Genomic DNA, 21,446 nt, shown 5'->3' on the forward strand with positions numbered 1-21,446 from the left:
ACATGATCATTGGTTCCTGACATGTATATATAGCAAATAGCTAACACATAAGTACAAAAGATCATTGGTTTTTAAGATGGCCAAAAGATCATAGGTTCCTGACATAACTTAACTTCAAAGAAAGCAAAATGACTAGTTTCTGAAGATGGCCAAAAGGACTAGTTCTTGAAGATAGCCAACATGATTCATATTTTACATAAGATGGCCAAAAGGACTAGTTGTTTAACATTCTCTAGCACTAGTCCCTGAAGATGTCAAACATGCTTCCATTCTTCTCAAGCCCTGAGCTATGGTGCTCCTCTTGAACTGTTCTGTTTCCCAGTTTTTTCTTTGCAGCAGCAAATGCTTTATCTGCCATCTTCTTTGCAGCAGCTGCTTGCCTGGCTTGTTCCTTTTTTGCATTAGCTGCTTGTCTCTCTGCCATCTTCTTGGCAGTAGCAGCCTCTTTCTGGGCTAACTTCTCAGCAGCTAGTTTCTCCTTTTTCTCTGCAGCAATTTGCCTGTGTATCTCTTGGATAATTTGCCTTGTCTCTGCAGCTGCCTGCTTTAGGATGGCCTGAACTTCTCTTTTTTGAGCAGCTGCCTCCTTCTTCCTTGTTGCATCTTGTGCTTTCTTCTCTGCTACCTCATGCCTCTTCCTGGCAGCTTCTTCTGCTTTCTTCATTTCTGCTTCCCTTCTAGCTGCTAGAACAGCTTGCTTCTTGTCCTCCAGCTCCTTCTCTCTTTGTGTCTTCATGGCCAACAGCTTCTTAGCAAGATCACCATGTGTAACTGTGCTGCTGCTTGGCTGGGAGTGGTTGAGCATAGACTGTGCATTGACTAAGAATGCAGACTCTGGTACTGGTGTTTGTTGTATGATTCTTGGCAAAGGCCTCTGCACATGTCATGAAAAAGTTTTATTACTTAAGATTCTTGGCAAAGGCCTCTGCACATGTCAAGAATATAGTAGTACCTGCTCAAGAATAGAGTCTATCATAAGATCATCCACTGGTGGGGCCCTTTGTGTTGATGCTTCCTCTGGTTCTAATCAGTAGGGAAGTGATCAGTACTATTTGATAATAACAAATGTTGTTAGCAAAACAAGAGATAAAGTTCATAATGTACCTGGGTTCTCACTGGTCCCTCTTCTTGCACAGACTCTTGTGTTGTTTGTGCTGCTTGTGGAACATTCTCTTGTGCTGCTTGTGCTTCAACTTGTGCATTTGGAGGTGGCAGGCCAGCCTTAAGATATTTACAACCTTTCCTGTTGTGGTCTGGCTCACCACAGTAGGAGCAATGCATTATGACACCATGTCTGGACATTCTCTTCCCTCCATTACTGCATATGATCTCTTCTGCTGATTTCCTTCTACTCTTGCAAGGTCTTCCCACATGTTTTGTGTACTCTGGTGGCAATATTGGGGGGGCATTCATCTTCTCCCACTCTGTGATATCTTTGCAAGGATAAATTATGTTGTTGTAGGCCTTCTTGAACATTGCCACTGAGTAGAAACTATCCACCAATGTTATGGGGTCAACTCTCTCATTTCTGCAGCATGCAATTACATGTATACATGTGACTCCATTTTTTTTGCCATCTCATGCATCTGCAAGACTTGGTGTGTATGTCCACAATGTAGTCTGTTCCTCTATCACCTATTTGAAATACTCCATCTCCTGACTCATATACATAACAAGTGTTTGCCAGATCTTTGAGCTTCTCAACCATCTTCTTTATCTTAGGGCATGTAACTCCTTGCATCTTCTCACCCTCAAGTTGTTTGGTGTAATGCCTACTAGTCCACTGTTGTTTGATCCTCTCAAACATTGATAGGATTGGCAATTCTCTTGCTTCAAGGATGTACCTGCAAGCAGTACACAATGGGAACCATAGGTGAAACAGGACAAACTAGGAAGGGAATCATTAGTATCTGAAGGTAAAAAGTAGAATGTTTCTTACTTGTTGAAGACCTCACATAGGTTGTTCAGCAAAATATCACACTTTGGTATGTCACTCTGGAATGCTCTGACCCAAGTCTATGGTTCTAATTCTTTCAACCACCTGTATGCATCCTCATTGAGTTCCTTCATCTCATTCATGTACCGCTCATATTTGATTGTTGTTGTGCTTCTTGCAATCTTCCACAGCTGGTTCTTTAGTGCATCACCTTTGTACAGCTGCTGGAAACTCTTCCTGAAGGAAATATGCCCTAGAGGCAATAATAAAGTTATTATTTATTTCCTTATATCATGATAAATGTTTATTATTCATGCTAGAATTGTATTAACCGGAAACATAATACATGTGTGAATACATAGACAAACAGAGTGTCACTAGTATGCCTCTACTGGACTAGCTCGTTAATCAAAGATGGTTATGTTTCCTAACCATGGACAAAGAGTTGTTATTTGATTAACGAGATCACATCATTAGGTGAATGATCTGATTGACATGACCCATTCCATTAGCTTAGCACCCGATCGTTTAGTATGTTGCTATTGCTTTCTTCATGACTTATACATGTTCCTATGACTATGAGATTGTGCAACTCCCGTTTGCCGGAGGAACACTTTGTGTGCTACCAAACGTCACAACGTAAATGGGTGATTATAAAGGTGCTCTACAGGTGTCTCCAAAGGTACATGTTGGGTTGGCGTATTTTGAGATTAGGATTTGTCACTCCGATTGTCGGAGAGGTATCTCTGGGCCCTCTCGGTAATGCACATCACATAAGCCTTGCAAGCATTGCAACTAATGAGTTAGTTGTGAGATGATGTATTACGAAACGAGTAAAGAGACTTGCCGGTAACGAGATTGAACTAGGTACTGAGATACCGACGATCGAATCTCGGGCAAGTAACATACCGATGACAAAGGGAACAACATATGTTGTTATGCGGTCTGATCGATAAAAGATCTTCGTAGAATATGTAGGAGCCAATATGAGCATCCAGGTTCCGCTATTGGTTATTGACCGGAGACATGTCTCGGTCATGTCTACATTGTTCTCGAACCCGTAGGGTCCGCACGCTTAAGGTTTTGATGACAGCTATATTATGAGTTTATGCATTTTGATGTACCGAAGTTTGTTCGGAGTCCCAGATGTGATCACGGACATGACGAGGAGTCTCGAAATGGTCGAGACATAAAGATTGATATATTGGAAGCCTATATTTGGATATCGGAAGTGTTCCAGGTGAAATCGGGATTTTACCGGATTACCGGGAGGTTACCGGAACCCCCCGGGAGGTATATGGGCCTTAGTGGGCTTTAGTGGAAGAGAGGAGAGGTGGCCAGGGCTGGGCCGCGCGCCCCTCCCACCCCTAGTCCGAATAGGACAGGGAGAGGGGGGCGGCGCCCCCCTTCCTTCTCTCTCTCCTCTTTCCCCCCTTCCCGAATCCTATTCCAACTAGGAAAGGGGGGAATCCTACTCCCGGAGGGAGTAGGACTCCTCCTGGCGCGCCCTCCCTGGCCGGCCGCACCCCCCTCTTGATCCTTTATATACGGAGGCAGGGGGCACACCTAGACACACAAGTTGATCCACGTGATCATATTCTTAGCCGTGTGCGGTGCCCCCTTCCACCATAGTCCTCGATAATATAGTAGCGGTGCTTAGGCGAAGCCCTGCGACGGTAGTACATCAAGATCGTCACCACGCCGTCGTGCTGATGGAACTCTTCCCCAACACTTTGCTGGATCGGAGTCCGGGGATCGTCATCGAGCTGAACGTGTGCTAGAACTCGGAGGTGTCGTAGTTTCGGTGCTTGATCGGTCGGGCCGTGAAGACGTACGACTACATCAACCACGTTGTGCTAACGCTTCCGTTGTCGATCTACAAGGGTACGTAGATCACACTCTCCCCTCTCGTTGCTATGCATCACCATGATCTTGCGTGTGCGTAGGAAATTTTTTGAAATTACTACGAAACCCAACAGTGGCATCCGAGCCTAGGTTTTATATGTTGATGTTATATGCACGAGTAGAAAACAAGTGAGTTGTGGGCGATATAAGTCATACTGCTTACCAGCATGTCATACTTTGGTTCGGCGGTATTGTTGGACGAAGCGGCCCGGACCGACATTACGCGTACGCTTACGCGAGACCGGTTCTCCCGACGTGCTTTGCACAAAGGTGGCTAGCGGGTGACAGTTTCTCCAACTTTAGTTGAACCGAGTGTGGCTACGCCCGGTCCTTGAGAAGGTTAAAATAGCACCAACTTGACAAACTATCGTTGTGGTTTTGATGCATAGGTAAGATTGGTTCTTGCTTAAGCCCGTAGCAGCCACGTAACTTGTTTTTGCAGGGCATGTTGTGATGTGATATGGTCAAGACATGATGCTAAATTTTATTGTATGAGATGATCATGTTTTGTAACCGAGTTATCGGCAACTGGCAGGAGCCATATGGTTGTCGCTTTATTGTATGCAATGCAATCGCGCTGTAATGCTTTACTTTATCACTAAGCGGTAGCGATAGTCGTGGAAGCATAAGATTGGCGAGACGACAACGATGCTACGATGGAGATCAAGGTGTCGCGCCGGTGACGATGGTGATCACGACGGTGCTTCGAAGATGGAGATCACACGCACAAGATGATGATGGCCATATCATATCACTTATATTGATTGCATGTGATGTTTATCTTTTATGCATCTTATCTTGCTTTGATTGACGGTAGCATTATAAGATGATCTCTCACTAATTATCAAGAAGTGTTCTCCCTGAGTATGCACCGTTGCGAAAGTTCTTCGTGCTGAAACACCACGTGATGATCGGGTGTGATAGGCTCTACGTTCAAATACAACGGGTGCAAAACAGTTGCACACGCGGAATACTCAGGTTATACTTGACGAGCCAAGCATATACAGATATGGCCTCGGAACACGGAGACCGAAAGGTCAAGCGTGAATCATATAGCAGATATGATCAACATAGCGATGTTCACCAATGAAACTACTCCATCTCACGTGATGATCGGACATGGTTTAGTTGATTTGGATCACGTAATCACTTAGAGGATTAGAGGGATGTCTATCTAAGTGGGAGTTCTTAAGTAATATGATTAATTGAACCTAAATTTATCATGAACTTAGTACCTGATAGTATCTTGCTTATTTATGTTTGACTGTAGATAGATGGCCCGTGCTGTTGTTCCGTTGAATTTTAATGCGTTCCTTGAGAAAGCAAAGTTGAAAGATGATGGTAGAAATTACACGAACTGGGTCCATAACTTGAGGATTATCCTCATTGCTGCACAGAAGAATTACGTCCTGGAAGCACCGCTGGGTGCCAGGCCTGCTGCTGGAGCAACACCAGATGTTTTGAACGTCTGGCAGAGCAAAGCTGATGACTACTCGATAGTTCAGTGTGCCATGCTTTACGGCTTAGAATCGGGACTTCAACGATGTTTTGAACGTCATGGAGCATATGAGATGTTCCAGGAGTTGAAGTTAATATTTCAAGCAAATGCCCGGATTGAGAGATATGAAGTCTCCAATAAGTTCTATAGCTGCAAGATGGAGGAGAACAGTTCTGTCAGTGAGCATATACTCAAAATGTTTGGGTATAATAATCACTTGATTCCATTGGGAGTTAATTTCCAGATGATTGCGTCATTGACAGAATTCTCCAATCACTGCCACCAAGCTACAAGAGCTTCGTGATGAACTATAATATGCAAGGGATGAATAAGACTATTCCCGAGCTCTTCGTAATGCTGAAAGCTGCGGAGGTAGAAATCAAGAAGGAGCATCAAGTGTTGATGGTCAAAAAGACCACTAGTTTCAAGAAAAAGGGCAAAGGGAAGAAGAAGGGGAACTTCAAAAAGAACAGCAAGCAAGTTGCTGCTTAAGAGAAGAAACCCAAACCTGGACCTAAGCCTGAAACTGAGTGCTTCTACTGCAAGCAGACTGGTCACTGGAAGCGGAACTGCCTCAAGTATTTGGCGGATAAGAAGGATGGCAAGGTGAACAAAGGTATATGTGATATACATGTTATTGATGTGTACCTTACTAATGCTCGCAGTAGCACCTGGGTATTTGATACTGGTTCTGTTGCTAATATTTGCAACTCGAAACAGGGACTACGGATTAAGCGAAGATTGGCTAAGGACGAGGTGACGATGCGCGTGGGAAACGGTTCCAAAGTCGATGTGATCGCAGTCGGCACGCTACCTCTACATCTACCTTCGGGATTAATATTAGACCTAAATAATTGTTATTTGGTGCCAGCGTTAAGCATGAACATTATATCTGGATCTTGTTTGATGCGAGACGGTTATTCATTTAAATCAGAGAATAATGGTTGTTCTATTTACATGAGTAATATCTTTTATGGTCATGCACCCTTAAAGAGTGGTCTATTCTTATTAAATCTCGATAGTAGTGACACACATATTCATAGTGTTGAAACCAAAAGATGCAGAGTTGATAATGATAGTGCAACTTATTTGTGGCACTGCCGTTTAGGTCATATCGGTATAAAGCGCATGAAGAAACTCCATACTGATGGGCTTTTGGAACCACTTGATTATGAATCACTTGGTACTTGCGAACTGTGCCTTATGGGTAAGATGACAAAAACACCGTTCTCGGGTACTATGGAGAGAGCAACAGATTTTTTAGAAATCATACATACAGATGTATGTGGTCCGGTGAATGTTGAGGCTCGTGGCGGATATCGTTATTTTCTCACCTTCACAGATGACTTAAGCAGATATGGGTATATCTACTTAATGAAACACAAGTCTGAAACGTTTGAAAAGTTCAAAGAATTTCAGAGTGAAGTTGAAAATCATCGTAACAAGAAAATAAAATTCCTACGATCTGATCGTGGAGGAGAATATTTGAGTTACGAGTTTGGTGTACATTTGAAACAATGTGGAATAGTTTCGCAACTCACGCCACCCGGAACACCACAGCGTAATGGTGTGTCTGAACATCGTAATCGTACTTTACTAGATATGGTACGATCTATGATGTCTCTTACTGATTTATCGCTATCGTTTTGGGGATACGCTCTAGAGACGGCTGCATTCACGTTAAATAGGGCACCATCAAAATCCGTTGAGACGACGCCTTATGAACTGTGGTTTGGCAAGAAACCAAAGTTGTCATTTCTGAAAGTTTGGGGCTGCGATGCTTATGTGAAAAAGCTTCAACCTGATAAGCTCGAACCCAAATCGGAGAAATGTGTCTTCATAGGATATCCAAAGGAAACTATTGGATACACCTTCTATCACAGATCCGAAGGCAAGACTTTTGTTGCTAAATTCAGAAATTTTCTGGAGAAGGAGTTTCTCTCGAAAGAAGTGAGTGGGAGGAAAGTAGAACTTGACAAGGTAACTGTACCTACTCCCTTATTGGAAAGTAGTACATCACAGAAACCTGTTTCTGTGACACCTACACCAATTAGTGAGGAAGCTAATGATAATGATCATGAAACTTCAGAACAAGATACTACTGAACCTCGTAGATCAACCAGAGTGAGATCCGCGCCAGAGTGGTACGGTAATCCTGTTCTGGAAGTCATGCTACTAGATCATGATGAACCTACGAACTATGAAGAAGCGATGGTGAGCCCAGATTCCGCAAAATGGCTTGAAGCCATGAAATCTGAGATGGGATCCATGTATGAGAACAAACTATGGACTTTGGTTGACTTGCCCACTGATCGGCAAGCAATTGAGAATAAATGGATCTTCAAGAAGAAGACTGACGCTGATGGTAATATTACTGTCTACAAAGCTCGACTTGTCGCAAAAGGTTTTCGGCAAGTTCAAGGGGTTGACTACGATGAGACCTTCTCACCCGTAGCGATGCTTAAGTCTGTCCGAATCATGTTAGCAATTGCCGCATTTTATGATTATGAAATTTGGCAGATGGATGTCAAAACTGCATTCCTGAATGGATTTCTGGAAGAAGAGTTGTATATGATGCAACCAGAAGGTTTTGTCGATCCAAAGGGAGCTAACAAAGTGTGCAAGCTCCAACGATCCATTTATGGACTGGTGCAAGCCTCTCGGAGTTGGAATAAACGCTTTGATTGTGTGATCAAAGCATTTGGTTTTATACAGACTTTTGGAGAAGCCTGTATTTACAAGAAAGTGAGTGGGAGCTCTGTAGCATTTCTGATATTATATGTGGATGACATATTACTAATTGGAAATGATATAGAATTTCTGGATAGCATAAAGGGATACTTGAATAAGAGTTTTTCAATGAAAGACCTCAGTGAAGCTGCTTACATATTAGACATAAAGATCTATAGAGATAGATCAAGACGCTTGATTGGACTTTCACAAAGCACATACCTTGACAAAGTTTTGAAGAAGTTCAAAATGGATCAAGCAAAGAAAGGGTTCTTGCCTGTGTTACAAGGTGTGAAGTTGAGTCAGACTCAATGCCCGACCACTACAGAAGATAGAAAGAAAATGAAAGATGTTCCCTATGCTTCAGCCATAGGCTCTATCATGTATGCAATGCTGTGTACCAGACCTGATGTGTGCCTTGCTATAAGTCTAGCAGGGAGGTACCAAAGTAATCCAGGAGTGGATCACTGGACAGCGGTCAAGAACATCCTGAAATACCTGAAAAGGACTAAGGATATGTTTCTCGTTTATGGAGGTGACAAAGAGCTAATAGTAAATGGTTACGTCGATGCAAGCTTTGACACTGATCCGGACGATTCTAAATCACAAACCGGATACGTGTTTACATTAAACGGTGGAGCTGTCAGTTGGTGCAGTTCTAAACAAAGCGTCGTGGCGGGATCTACGTGTGAAGCGGAATACATAGCTGCTTCGGAAGCAGCAAATGAAGGAGTCTGGATGAAGGAGTTCATATCCGATCTAGGTGTCATACCTAGTGCATCGGGTCCAATGAAAATCTTTTGTGACAATACTGGTGCAATTGCCTTGGCAAAGGAATCCAGATTTCACAAGAGAACCAAGCACATCAAGAGACACTTCAATTCCATCCGGGATCTAGTCCAGGTGGGAGACATAGAGATTTGCAAGATACATACGGATCTGAATGTAGCAGACCCGTTGACTAAGCCTCTTCCATGAGCAAAACATGATCAGCACCAAGGCTCCATGGGTGTTAGAATCATTACTGTGTAATCTAGATTATTGACTCTAGTGCAAGTGGGAGACTGAAGGAAATATGCCCTAGAGGCAATAATAAAGTTATTATTTATTTCCTTATATCATGATAAATGTTTATTATTCATGCTAGAATTGTATTAACCGGAAACATAATACATGTGTGAATACATAGACAAACAGAGTGTCACTAGTATGCCTCTACTGGACTAGCTCGTTAATCAAAGATGGTTATGTTTCCTAACCATGGACAAAGAGTTGTTATTTGATTAATGAGATCACATCATTAGGTGAATGATCTGATTGACATGACCCATTTCATTAGCTTAGCACCCGATCGTTTAGTATGTTGCTATTGCTTTCTTCATGACTTATACATGTTCCTATGACTATGAGATTATGCAACTCCCGTTTGCCGGAGGAACACTTCGTGTGATACCAAACGTCACAACGTAAAGGGGTGATTATAAAGGTGCTCTACAGGTGTCTCCAAAGGTACATGTTGGGTTGGCGTATTTCGAGATTAGGATTTGTCACTCCGATTGTCGGAGAGGTATCTCTGGGCCCTCTCGGTAATGCACATCACATAAGCCTTGCAAGCATTGCAACTAATGAGTTAGTTGTGAGATGATGTATTACGAAACGAGTAAAGAGACTTGTCGGTAACGAGATTGAACTAGGTATTGAGATACCGACGATCGAATCTCGGGCAAGTAACATACCGATGACAAAGGGAACAACGTATGTTGTTATGCGGTCTGACCGATAAAAGATCTTCGTAGAATATGTAGGAGCCAATATGAGCATCCAAGTTCCGCTATTGGTTATTGACCGAAGACATGTCTCGGTCATGTCTACATTGTTCTCGAACCCGTAGGGTCCGCACGTTTAAGGTTTTGATGACAGTTATATTATGAGTTTATGCATTTTGATGTACCGAAGTTTGTTTGGAGTCCCGGATGTGATCACGGACATGACGAGGAGTCTCGAAATGGTCGAGATATAAATGTTGATATATTGGAAGCCTATATTTGGATATCGGAAGTGTTCCGGGTGAAATCGGGATTTTACCGGATTACCGGGAGGTTACCGGAACCCCCCGGGAGGTATATGGGCCTTAGTGGGCTTTAGTGGAAGAGAGGAGAGGTGGCCAGGGCTGGGCCGCGCGCCCCTCCCACCCCTAGTCCGAATAGGACAGGGAGAGGGGGCCGGCGCCCCCTTCCTTCTCTCTCTCCTCTTTCCCCCCTTCCCGAATCCTATTCCAACTAGGAAAGGGGGGAATCCTACTCCCGGAGGGAGTAGGACTCCTCCTGGCGCGCCCTCCCTGGCCGGCCGCACCCCCCTCTTGATCCTTTATATACGGAGGCAGGGGGCACACCTAGACACACAAGTTGATCCACGTGATCATATTCTTAGCCGTGTGCGGTGCCCCCTTCCACCATAGTCCTCGATAATATAGTAGGAGTGCTTAGGCGAAGCCCTGCGACGGTAGTACATCAAGATCGTCACCACGCCGTCGTGCTGACGGAATTCTTCCCCGACACTTTGCTGGATCGGAGTCCGGGGATCGTCATCGAGCTGAACGTGTGCTAGAACTCGGAGGTGCCGTAGTTTCGGTGCTTGATCGGTCGGGCCGTGAAGACGTACGGCTACATCAACCACGTTGTGCTAACGCTTCCGTTGTCGATCTACAAGGGTACATAGATCACACTCTCCCCTCTCGTTGCTATGCATCACCATGATCTTGCGTGTGCGTAGGAATTTTTTTGAAATTACTACGAAACCCAACACTTCCACATATGCCTGACACAGAACCTATGTTCTGATTCTGGAAACACATCATTCACAGCATTGATAAGCCCCTTTTGTTTGTCAGACATAATGGTCCATGGTGAGGTTTTGATGATACCAAGATCCATCTTGAGCCTCTCAAGAAACCAAACCCAGTTTGGCATGTCTTCCACTTCCACAACACTAATGGCAATTGGGAAAATACAATTATTAGGATCTATGGCAACTGCAACAAGTGACTGACCCCTATATCTAGTTTTTATATGACACCCATCTATGAAAATCACAGGCCTGCATCCTTGAAGGAAACCTCTTTTACAAGCATCCAGACACATGTATGCTTTGTTGAATCTAGCTTTGTCATCAAGTGCCAGGAAAAATGAACTACCTGGGTTGCTTCTCCTTATCTCATTTCCATAATCCCACAGCAACTTGTATTGTCCTTCTTCATCACCATGAATTATCTTCATGGCCAACCTCCTTGCCCTTTGTAGCTTAGTCCTACTTGGTGTCATATGCCATTCTTTCTGTACAACTCTTGAGAAGTTCCTCAAGTTCATGTCTTGATCTGCCCTGAAACTCTCAAGATATTTCCTTGCAAGAAATGGTGCAGTAAATGCTTTGATCTTCCATTTCTTGCAACATGTATGCTCTTCCACATACTTCTTGACCATGAAGCATTTAGTCCTACTGTCATATGATGCCCATAAATACCAAGTGCAATCCTCATCACATACTGCCTTTACTCTCTTCTTGTCATTCACTAGCAACTTCACATCCACTCTGTTTTTGCAGCTATACTCCTTTATAGCTTTCCTTAACAATTCAACATTCTCAAATACTTGACCCACATGAAACTTTGGACAATGCAGGTCCTCCTTTCTGAAAGCTCTAAACTTGGTCTGAGTTTCATCATCTAAATCTGGTGCCCACAAGTCCTCACCTTCTGATTCATAATCAGACATGACTTCATCTTTTGCTTGAGGACCTTGTTTGACCTGTCCTGCATGTACCCCTTGCACCTTATCCTTTGACTGCACTGGCTCATCTTCATCCACATTGTCTGCATAAAGATCATCATCCCCATCACTGATCTCAAAATCACTATCAAACATATCAGCTGGATCAAAATCACTGTCATCTGAGTCACTGTCTGATGCTGACAACACCTCTTTCCTTCCCCTCTTGGCTCTTCTATCTCTGTCTTCCTCCCTCTCCACTCCATTATTCTCTGCATCTGCTCCACTAGCATCCACATGTACTCTGTCTGACTCATGCTGTTGTGGCTCAATAGTACTCTCTTGCTGCACATGATCCAAATTGTCTGACTGAATGTTCTCTGTCCTTCTTGCAAAGATAAATGGATTTCCATCATCATCTTCAACTTATGGATAAACTATTTGAATTGGAATAGGATCTTCTCTTTCTCTATGTGATAGACTACTGCTGGATGCAGGCTTGGTAGTACTCTGTTCTTTGGAAGGGTTGAACACTGGTGGCAGATGAGCTCTTGGATTATTGACTACATCATCAACATCCTTGTTAGAATGCAAACTGTCATCATGGTCTAGATAAATATCAAAGAAATGATGGCCTATTGACAGAAATACCATCATTTGATCAGTATCTGCCTCACTCCTAATCTGTCTCAAAGAATTTCTGGTGATGTCAAGGATGGGAATTCGGTAGTATGCTTTTATCCTGCCAGCCATCTCCCATCCTATCTCCTCTACCATATGCTCCACCATGATTGGAGACCATGTTACCCTATCAACTTGATCATACCACACTTCATGGCCATTGACATAGCTTCTGTTGCTTCCTTGACCCATGAAAAAAAACCATGATGAAATAGCACTGAAAATTTGTCACTGCGTGCTCCTGTTACAACAAAGCACACAAATTGAATATAGCCACCAATAACTGTAACAAACTTGACAAAAATTGAACCTTTTATGTGAACCTTAAACCCTACAACAAAACCCTACCAGAAACCCCCAAATCGGTTAACAAAACCCTAGATTTTCTTTCAATGCGGGCAAGTTCAACAGAAAACTTAGACAAACTGAATCGAATCTCTACATAACTCGATTTGATGTCAAATAGACTAGAATTTTGCACTTACTGTACTGGGGGGCAGGGGCTCCATCGGGGCGACGAATTGCAGCCATGGCGGCGCCGCCTTGCCTTCACCACGGTCGCGAGACCCTCCTTCGCGGCCGATCCTTCCGAGCCGACACCGAAAACGCCGCCGACCCCTACGCCGGCGATCAACTGCTCCCTCCTCGGTCGCGCCGTCGCCTCCACCCACCAGAACGACGAGACAGGGGAAGCGGAGAGACAGGGGAAGTGGAGAGGTGGGAGGGCGACCAGAGATTGAAACAAAGACAGGAGGTTTTTTGTAAATTGGCCACTGCTTCGCTTCTCCAAACGACACGTGGTGCGGGGTCTGGTCAACAGGTGGTCAGCCGGCGGCGTACCGGCTCAGTACGGTGAACAGTGACCGTATAATCACGTCCCATCGTACAAAGTGACCGTAATGACCGTATTTTGAAGTACCGTGACCAAACTGAGCTCGCGGCGCAAGTTCAAGTACCTGTAGTGCATTTTACTCTTACACATATTTCCTTCGAGATCGAGAGGCCTCTTTTCTATGTCCATTCGTTTCCATCCCGCGGAGCATGTTTTAGTTTTTTTTACGTGACGTTTTAGTTAACTCTTAGGGTATATCTAACAAACCTTTTTTGAGCCGGCCCCCTTAGCGCTGCCACCCTGACCGCGCGGCAGCAACCGACTACCCTGTGGCTGCTAGCGATGGTGGCCCGGCATGGCCGCGGCAGTCATGGATCTGGATCTCATCTAGATAAGTCGTCGATTCTTCACTTGGATGGTCAGCGGCGCGATGAGAACTCCGGTGAGGGGATGAAGGATCTCCGCCGGTGTACCAGCGGCGCCGTACGTCTTCATGGCGAAGCTATGCTCGATTCCGGCCAGCTGCTAGGTTGGGACGACATGGCTTTCAGTGAAAACTGCGCTTGACTGCGGTCTTAGCGGATGACGGCGGCGTCTTTGACATCGTTTTGTTCTCGAGGCATCGTTGTTACAGGTCACGTCAATTTGATGGGGATGTTTCGGGGGAAACCCTATATCTGTGTCTATCAGATCGGACGTTGACGGCACCTTCGATGTCGTTCTTCCTCCTGGGGGCATCATTTTGGAGCAAGTGCTAACTGGAGGGGGCAAGAGGAGGAGCGGTGTTACATCTACCGCAAGGCCGGCGGCGGATCCCGACGGCATGGCACCGCGGTGTTTCGGCAGCGGGCGCGTGTGGATGGATACGTGCATGATGGTGGCGTTGTCTGGCGCTATGGTGGCGTCGATAGCAGGCCTGGTAAGGTCCGTGCGTCAGTACCTTATCTGGAGATGGATTGGTGGAAGATGGCTGTGGCGGCCTCTGAGAGTGCGTTGGACGGGTGTGTGACCCACTCCTGGCATTGTGGCTTAGTGATACGTCTCCAACGTATTTATAATTTTTGATTGTTCTGCTATTATATTATCTGTTTTGGATGTTAATGGGCTTATTTATACACTTTTATATTATTTTTGGGACTAACCTACTAACCCAAGGCCCAGTGCAAATTGCTGTTTTTTTTGCCTATTTCAGTGTTTCGCAGAAAAGGAATAACGGAAACCAAACGGAATGAAACCTTCGGGAGAGTTATTTTTTAAACAAACGTGATCCAGGGGACTTGGAGTAGACGTCAAGAAATAAGTGAGGCGGCCACAAGGCAGGAGGGCGCGCCTGCCCCCCCCCCCTCGTGGGCCCCTCGCAGCTCCACCGACCTACTTCTTCCTCCTATATATATCCATATACCCCGAAAACATCCAGGAGCACCACGAAACCCTATTTCCATCACCGCAACCTTATGTACCCAAGAGATCCCATCTTGGGGCCTTTTTTGGAGCTCCGCCGGAGGGGGAATCGATCACGAAGGGCTTCTACATCAACACCATAGCCTCTCCGATGATGTGTGAGTAGTTTACCATAGACCTTTGGGTCCATAGTTATTAGCTAGATGGCTTTTTCTCTCTCTTTGGATCTCAATACAAAGTTCTCCTCGATTCTCTTGGAGATCTATTCGATATAATTCCTTTTGCAGTGTGTTTGTCGAGATCCGATGAATTGTGGGTTTATGATCAAGATTATCTATGAACAATATTTGATTCTTCTCTGAAATCTTTTATGCATGATTTAAATATCTTTGCAAGTCTCTTCGAATTATCAGTTTGGTTTGGCCTATTAGATTGATCTTTCTTGCAATGGGAGAGGTGCTTAGCTTTGGGTTCAATCTTGCGGTGTCCTTTCCCAATGACAGTAGGGGCAGCAAGGCACGTATTGTATTGTTGCCATCAAGGATAAAAAGATAGGGTTTATATCATATTGCTTGAGTTTATCCCTCTATATCATGTCATCTTGCCTAATGCATTACTCTGTTCTTATGAACTTAATACTCTAGATGCATGCTGGATAGCAGTCGATTTGTGGAGTAATAGTAGTAGATGCAGAATCGTTTCGGTCTACTTGTCGCGGACGTGATGCCTATATACATGATCATGCCTAGATATTCTCATAATTATGCACTTTTCTATCAATTGCTCGACAGTAATTTGTTCACCCACCATAATACTTATGCTATCTTGAGAGAAGCCACTAGTGAAACCTATGGCCCCCGGGCCTATCTTTTATCATATAAGTTTCCAATCTATTTTATTTTGCAATCTTTACTTTCTTACCTATATCATAAAAATACCAAAAAAATTATCTTATTATTATTATCTCTATCAGATCTCACTCTCGTAAGTGACCGTGAAGGAATTGACAACCCCTTTATCGCGTTGGTTGCGAGGTTCTTATTTGTTTGTGTAGGTACGAGGGACTTGCGTGTAGTCTCCTACTGGATTGATACCTTGGTTCTCAAAAACTGAGGAAAATACTTACGCTACTTTGCTGCATCACCCTTTCCTCTTCAAGGGAAAACCAACGCAGTGCTCAAGAGGTAGCAAGAAGGATTTTTGGCGCCGTTGCCGGGGAGATCTACTCACAAGTCAAGACATACCAAGTACCCATCACAAACTCTTATCCCTCGCATTACATTATTTTTCATTTGCCTCTTGTTTTCCTCTCCCCCACTTCACCCTTGCCATTTTATTCGCCTCTTTTTCATATGCCTCTTTTTGTTTGCCTCTTGCTTGCTTGTGTGTTGGATTGTTTGTCACGATGGCTCAAGATAATACTAAACTGTGTGATTTTTCCAATACCAACAATAATGATCTTATTAGCACTCCAATTGCTCCCCTTACCGATGTTGAATCTTGTGAAATTAATACTGCTTTGCTGAATCTTGTCATGAAAGATCCGTTCTCTGGCCTTCCTAGTGAAGATGCCGCTACCCATCTAAACAACTTTGTTGATTTGTGTGATATGCAAAAGAAGAAAGATGTGGATAATGATATTGTTAAATTGAATCTATTTCCGTTTTCACTTAGAGATCGTGCTAAAACTTGGTTTCCATCTTTGCTTAAAAATAGTATTGATTCTTGGAACAAGTGCAAAGATGCTTTTATCTCTAAGTATTTTCCTCCCGCTAAGATCATCTCCCTTAGAAACGATATTATGAATTTTAAGCAACTTGATCATGAGCATGTTGCACAAGCATGGGAGAGGATGAAATTAATGATACGTAATTGCCCTACACATGGTTTGAATTTGTGGATGATCATACAAAATTTTTATGCTGGATTGAATTTTTCTTCTAGAAATCTTTTAGATTCGACCGCGGGAGGCACTTTTATGGAAATCACTTTAGGAGAAGCTACCAAAATCCTAGATAATATCATGGTTAATTATTCTCGATGGCACACCGAAAGATCTACTAGTAAAAAGGTTCATGCTATAGAAGAGATTAATGTTTTGAGTGGAAAATGGATGAACTTATGAAATTGTTTGCTAATAAGAGTGTTAATTCTAATCCTAATGATATGCCTTTGTCTACTTTCATTGAGAATAATAATGAATCTATGGATGTGAATTTTGTTGGTAGGAACAATTTTGGTAACAACGCTTATAGAGGAAACTTTAATCCTAGGCCGTTTCCTAGTAATTCCTCTAATAATTATGGTAATTAATACAACAATTCTTATGTAAATGATAATAAGATGCCCTCTGATTTTGAATCTAGTATTAAATAATTTATTAGTTTGCAAAAGAGTTTCAATGCTTTGATTGACGAAAAATTGTCTAAGATTGATGAGTTGGCTAGGAACGTGGATAGAATTTCTATTGATGTTGATTATTTGAAACTTAGATCTATTCCACCTAAGCATGATATCAATGAGTATCTCAAAGCCATGAGAATTTCCATTGATGAGTGCAAAGAAAGAACCGCTAGGATGTGTGCTAAAAAAGATTGCTTTATAAAAGCGTGTTCTTCTAGTTTTGATGATAATAAGGATGAAGATCTAAAAGTGATTAATGTGCCTCCTATTAAATCTTTGTTTTGCAATATGAATCTTGATAGTGATGGGACTGGATATGAGTCAACTTTAGTTAAAAGGCGTCCCAATGATTCGGAGTTTTTAGATCTCGATGCAAAAATTGGTAAAAGTGGGATTGGAGAGGTCAAAACTTTACATAGCAATGAACCCACTATTTTGGATTTCAAGGAATTAAATTATGATAATTGCTCTTTGATAGATTGTATTTCCTTGTTGCAATCCGTGCTAAATGCTCCTCATGCTTATAGTCAAAATAAAGCTTTTACCAAACATATCGTTGATGCTTTAATGCAATCTTATGAAGAAAAGCTTGAATTAGAAGTTCCTATCCCTAGAAAACTTCATGATGAGTGGGAACCTACTATTAAAATTAAAATTAAAGATCATGAATGCTATGCTTTATGTGATTTGGGTGCTAGCGTTTCCACGATTCCAAAAACTTTGTGTGATGTGTTAGGTTTCCATGAATTTGATGATTGTTCTTTAAATTCGCATCTTGCGGATTCCACTATTAAGAAACCTATGGAAAGGATTAATGATGTTCTTATTGTTGCAAATAGGAATTATGTGCATGTAGATTGCATTGTTCTTGATATTGATTGCAATCCTACATGTCCCATTATTCTTGGTAGACCTTTCCTTAAAACGATTGGTGCAATTATTGATATGAAAGAAGGGAATATTAGATTCCAACTTCCGTTAAGGAAAGGCATGGAACACTTTCCTAGAAAGAAAATTAAATTACCTTATGAATCTATTATGAGAGCCACTTATGGATTGCATACCAAATATGATAATACCTAGATATATTCTTGCTTTTATGCCTAGCTAGGGGCGTTAAACGATAGCGCTTGTTGGGAGGCAACCCAATTTTATTTTTGTTTCTTGATTTTTGGTTCTGTTTAATAATAAATAATTCATCTAGCCTCTTTTTAGATGTGGTTTTATATTTTTAATTAGTGTTTGTGCCAAGTAAAATCTTTGGGAAGACTTGGGGAAAGTTTTTGCGATCTTGCTGTAAAAAATAGAAACTTTAGCGCTCACGAGATTTGCTGCCATTTTTTACTGGAGAGTGCGATTAGGTTGATTCTTTTTACATATTATTAATAGACAAATTCCTCACGTCCACCAATTTACTTCAGAATTTTTGGGGTTACAGAAGTATTCGAAACCTACAGATTACTACAGACTATTCTGTTTTTGACAGATTCTGTTTTTCGCGTGTTGTTTGTTTATTTTGATGCATCTATGGCTAGTATCGGAGGGTATGAACCATAGAGAAGTTGGAATACGGTAGGTTTTACACTAATATAAATAAATAATGAGTTAATTACAGTACCTTAAGTGGTGGTTTGTTTTCTTATACTAACGGAGCTCATGAGATTTTCTGTTGAGTTTTGTGTTGTGAAGTTTTCAAGTTTTGGGTAGAGATTTGATGGATTATGGAATAAGGAGTGGAAAGAGCCTAATTTTGGGGATGCCCAAGGTAAAATTCAAGGACAACCAAAATCCTAAGCTTGGGGATGCCCCGGAAGGCATCCCCTCTTTCGTCTTCTTCCATCGGTAACTTCACTTGAGGCTATATTTTTATTCACCACATGATATGTGTTTTGCTTGGAGCGTCTTGTATGATTTGAGTATTTGCTTTTTAGTTTACTACAATCATCCTTGCTGTACACACCTTTTGGGATAGACACACATGAATTGGAATTTATTAGAATACCCTATGTGCTTCACTTATATCTTTTGAGCTAGATAATTTTGCTCTAGTGCTTCACTTATATCATTTAGAGCACGGTGGTGGTTTTATTTTATAGAAATTATTGATCTCTCGTGCTTCACTTATATTATTTCGAGAGTCCATTAGAACAGCATGGTAATTTTCTTTGTTTATAAAATTAGTCCTAATATGATAGGCATTCAGGATGGGTATAATAAAAATTATCATAGAAAGTGCATTGAATACTATGAGAAGTTTGATACTTGATAATTGTTTTGAGATATAAAGATGGTGATATTAGAGTGTGCTAGTTGAGTAGTTGTGAATTCGAGAAATACTTGTGTTGAAGATTGCAAGTCCCATAGCATGCATGTATGGTAACCGTTGTGTAACAAATTTGAAACATGAGGTGTTCTTTGATTATCTTTATTATGAGTGGCGGTCGGGGACGAGCGTTGGTCTTTTCCTACCAATCTATCCCCCTAGGAGCATGCGCGTAATGCTTGGTTTTTGATGACTTGTACATTTTTGCAATAAGTATGTGAGTTCTTTATGACTAATGTTGAGTCCATGGATTATACGCATTCTCACCTTTCCATCATTGCTAGCCTCTTCGGTACCATGCATTGCCCTTTCTCACCTTGAGAGTGGGTGCAAACTTCACCGGTGCATCCAAACCCCGTGATATGATACGCTCTATCACACATAAACCTCCTTATATCTTCTTCAAAACAGCCACCATACCTACCTATTATGGCATTTTTATAGCCATTCCGAGATATATTGACATACAATTTTCCACCGTTTCATTTATGACACGCTTCATCATTGTCATATTGCTTTGCATGATCATGTAGTTGACATTGTATTTGTGGCAAAGCCACCATGCATAATTTATCATACATGTCACTCTTGATTCATTGCTTTTCCCGGTACACCGCCGGAGACATTCATATAGAGTTATATTATGTTCTAGAATCGAGTTGTAATCAATGAGTTGTAAATAAATAGAAGTGTGATGATCATCATTAATAGAGCATTGTCCCCCAAAAAGGAAAAGGACAAATAAAAAAAGGCCCAAAAAAGAAATAAAAAGAAATAAAAAGGGACAATGCTACTATCCTCCTTTTCCACACTTGTGCTTCAAAGTAGCACCATGATCTTTATGATAGAGAGTCTTTTGTTTTGTCACTTTCATATACTAGTGGGAATTTTTCATTATAGAACTTGGCTTGTATATTCCAACAATGGGCTTCCTTAAATGCCCTAGGTCTTCATGAGCAAGCAAGTTGGATGCACACCCACTTAGCTTCTTTTGTTGAGTTTTCATACATTTATAGCTATAGTGCATCCGTTGCATGGCAATCCCTACTCCTTGCATTGACATCAATTGATGGGCATCTCCCTAGCTCGTTGATTAGCCTCGTCAATGTGAGACTTTCTCCTTTTTTGTCTTCTCCACATAACCCCCATCATCATATTTTATTCCACCCATAGTGCTATATCCATGACTCACGCTCATGTATTGCATGAAAGTTGAAAAAATTTAAGATTACTAAAGTATGAACAATTGCTTGGCTTGTCATCGGGGTTGTGCAAGATGAGAGCATTCTTGTGTGACGAAAATGGAGCATGACCAAACTATATGATTTTGTAGGGATGAACTTTATTTTGCCATGTTATTTTGAGAAGACATGATTGCTTAGTTAGTATGCTTGAAGTATTATTATTTTTATGTCAATATTAAACTTTTGTCTTGAATCTTTCGGATCTGAATATTCATGCGACAATAAAGAAAATTACATTGAGAATTATGTTAGGTAGCATTCCACATCAAAAATTCTGTTTTTATCATTTACCTACTCGAGGACGAGTAGGAATTAAGATTGGGGATGCTTGATACGTCTTCAACGTATCTATAATTTTTTATTGTTCCATGCTATTATATTATCAGTTTCGTTAATGGGCTTATTTATGAACTTTTATATTGTTTTTGGGACTAACCTACTAACCTGGGCGCAGTGCAAATTGCTGTTTTTTTGCCTATTTCAGTGTTCCACAGAAAAGGAATATCAAACGGAATCCAAACGGAATGAAACCTTCTGCAGAGTTATTTTTGGAACAAACGTGATCCAAGGGACTTGGAGTAGACGTCAAGAAAGAAGCGAGGCGACCACGAGGCAGGAGGGCGCGCCTGCCCCCTGGGCGCGCCCCCACCCTCGTGGGTGATACGTCTCCAACATATCTATAATTTTTGATTGTTCCATGCTATATTATATTCTGTTTTGGACATTACT

General features: G+C 42.0%; 1 pseudogene; it reads right to left on the reverse strand.

Moving 5' to 3' along the window:
- Positions 1–238: 238 nt before the first annotated feature.
- Positions 239–12,622, reverse strand: LOC147990936 (uncharacterized; annotated as a pseudogene).
- Positions 12,623–21,446: the final 8,824 nt, after the last annotated feature.

This window comes from Triticum urartu, chromosome 1A, assembly GCF_056163025.1.
Source record: "Triticum urartu cultivar PI428250 chromosome 1A, HENAU_Tu73, whole genome shotgun sequence".
Classification (NCBI taxonomy): Eukaryota; Viridiplantae; Streptophyta; class Magnoliopsida; order Poales; family Poaceae; genus Triticum; species Triticum urartu.